Source organism: Prionailurus viverrinus, chromosome B4, assembly GCF_022837055.1.
Source record: "Prionailurus viverrinus isolate Anna chromosome B4, UM_Priviv_1.0, whole genome shotgun sequence".
Lineage (NCBI taxonomy): Eukaryota > Metazoa > Chordata > Mammalia > Carnivora > Felidae > Prionailurus > Prionailurus viverrinus.
The window spans coordinates 26,188,654-26,191,911 of record NC_062567.1 but is presented as its reverse complement, the minus strand read 5'-3'; positions in this window follow the sequence as shown (position 1 = coordinate 26,191,911).

The window sequence follows — 3,258 nt, the reverse complement described above, 5'->3', positions numbered from 1 at the left end:
GCCAGGTCACGATCTCGCGGTCCGTGAGTTCGAGCCCCGCGTCGGGCTCTGGGCTGATGGCTCAGAGCCTGGAGCCTGTTTCCAATTCTGTGTCTCCCTCTCTCTCTGCCCCTCCCCCGTTCATGCTCTGTCTCTCTCTGTCCCAGAAATGAATAAACGTTGAAAAAAAAAAATTTTTTAAAAAACATTCAACGAACCAAGAATAGAGGAAAACTATCTCAGGGTGCCTGGGTGTCTCAGTTCATTAAGTGGCCGACTTTGGCTCAGGTCATAATCTCCCAGTTGGTGGGTTTGAACCCCTGTAGGGCTTTGCATTGACAGGGCGGAGCCTGCTTCAAATTCTGTCTCCCTCTCCCTCTGCCCCTCCTCTGCTTGTGTGCTCTCTCTGTCAAAAGTAAACATTAAAAAAAAATTTAATTGAAGAAAAGAAATAAAAGGTATGCAAATTGGAAAATAAATAGGAAAATTATCACTGCTCACAGATGGCATGACTTTTTATGTAGATAACGCTACAGATTCCTCAAAAAAATTGTGAGAACTAATAAACAAATTCAGCAAAGTTGCAGGATACAAAATCAACACAAAAATATAAGTAGTGTTTCTATATGCCAACAACGAACAATCTGAAAAGCAAATTTTTAAAAACACTTCCATTTACAATAGCATCAAAAAGAATAAAATACTAGGGCACCTGGTGGCTCAGTTGGTTAAGCGTCTGACTTTGGCTCAGGTCACGATCTCGCAGTTCATGAGTTCGAGCCCATGTCAGTCTCTGTGCTGACAGCTTGGAGCCTGCTTTGGATTCTGTCTCCATCTCTCTCTGCTCTCTCTCAAATATAAATAAATATTAAAAGAAAAAAGTATAAAATACTTAGGAATAAACTTAACCAAGGAGGTGAAAGATAAATACACTGAGAACTACAAACATTGCTGAAAGAAATTAAGAGGACACCAATAAATGGAAGAATAGCCTGTGTTCATGGATTGGAAGACCTAATATTGTTAATACTGTTATTGTTCAATCCAAGGTGATCTACAGAATCAGTGCAATCCTTATCAAACTCCAAATGGAAATTTTTGCAGAAATAGATTAATCCATTCTGAAATTCATATGGAATCTCAAGGGACCCTGAGTAGCCAAAACAATCTTGAAAAAGAACAAAATTGGAAATCTCACACTTCCAGATTTCAAAAGTTACCACAAAGCTACAGTAATCAAAACTGTCATGCTAGCATAAAGACAGACATATAGACCAATGGAATAGAATAGAGTACCCAGAAATAAACCCTCACTTATATGGCCAAATGATCTTTGACAAGAGTGCCAAAACCATTCAATGGGGAACGAATAGTCTTTTCAGTAAGTGGTGTTGGGACCTTACACCATATACAAACATTAACTCAAAAGGATTAAAGACCTACATATAAGACCTAAAACTATAAAACTCTTAAAAGGAAACACAGAGGGAAACCTTGATGACAATGGATTTAGCAGTGATTTCTTGAATATGACACCAAAAGCACAGGCAACAAAAGTTAAAGTATATTGGACTACATCAAAATCAAAATCTTCTATGCACCAAAGGATGCCGTCAACAGAGTGAAAAGGCAATCTATAGAATGGGAAAAATATTTCCAAATCATATATCTGATAAGGGATTAATATCAAGAATATATACAGTACTCGTATATCAACAACAAAAAACAACTAATTCAATAAAAAAAAAACCACAGGAAATGAATAGATGTTTCTCCAAAGAAGTTATACAAATAGCCACAAGCATATGAAAAGATGCTCAACATCACTGATCATTAGAGAAATACAAATCAGAACCACAATGAAATACTACTTTATATACATTAGGATAGTGACTGTTAAAAAAAAAAAAAAAAAAAAGATGGGCACCCGGTGGCTCAGTCAGTTGAGCGTCTGACTTCGACTCAGGTCATGATCTGCAGGTTTGTGGGTTTGAGCCTCACATAGGGCTGTCTGCTGCCTTTCAGCACAGAGCCCACTTCAGATCCTCTGTCCCCCTCTCAGTGCCCCCCCACTTGCACTCTGCCAAAAATAAATAATTTTTTTTAAACAGAAAATAAATGTTGGTGAGGAAGTGGAGACATTGGCACTTTGCTGGCAGAAATGTAAAATGGTGCAGCTGTTATGGTAAATAGTATGACAGTCCCTGAAAACATTGAAAATGGAATTACCATATAATCCAGCAATCCCACTTAAAAAAAAAATTCCGATGTAGTTAACATACAGTGTTATATTAGTTTCAGGTGTACAAAATACTGATTCAACAGTTCCACATATTATTTAGTGCTCATCAAGATAAGTGTACTCTTGATCCCCTTCACCTATTTTGCCCATCCTCCCACCCATCTCCCATCTGTTTGTTCTTTATAGTTGAGTCTATTTCTTGATTTGTCTCTTTTATCCCCCTTTGTTCATTTGTTTGCTTCTTAAATTCCACATATGAGTGAAATCATATGGTATTTGTCTTGCTCTGTCTGACTTATTCCACTTAACATTATACTCTCTAGATCCATCTCTGTTGTTGCAAATGGCAAGATCTCATTCTTTTTTGTGGCTGAATAATATTCATATATATATGTATATATATTTTTTAACTTCGCATATATTTCTAGAAGTGAGAGTAATCTTTTAAATTTGACCAAGCTCATCTTAAAACAGGTTGAACCATCTTAAAATCTGACCAGGGCTGATTTACGCCAAGACATTGAGTGATGAGCTCTGTGGGCTTTTGTTTTCATTGTGGGTTTGCTCTGGCTCCTGAATCAGCAGAATCAGGCCCCTCACGCATGAGGACAAAGCCACAGCTGACTTTTCCCCTTGCAGGCCAGCCCAAGGGACTTCCAGAAGCCTGGCCTCAAGGGGCTGGAGATTCACAAGCATTAGGTAAGAGGCGGGATCAAGGTGGGGGTCTGGGCACACAGCCAGGTGGGAGACAGCCTGACCCTCAGGGGTATTGCATGCCTCCCTCCTTTCCCTTCCTCACACTCAACATGTACAAAATCAACCATATGTGCAGGCATGAAGGGAGGGGGCAGGAAAAGAGAGAAGGGGAGGGAGAGAACAAGGGATTTGCCCATCCGTCCACATATACCCAGAGGGAGATGGAAAACGGGAATTTACTCTTCCCTTGTTGGTGTTCGTTCCTGCACACGTCCTGGCAATGAAGAGAATTCTAGAGTTTATATCAGTCTCTCCTTTTATGTAATTAAAAAAAAAAACCT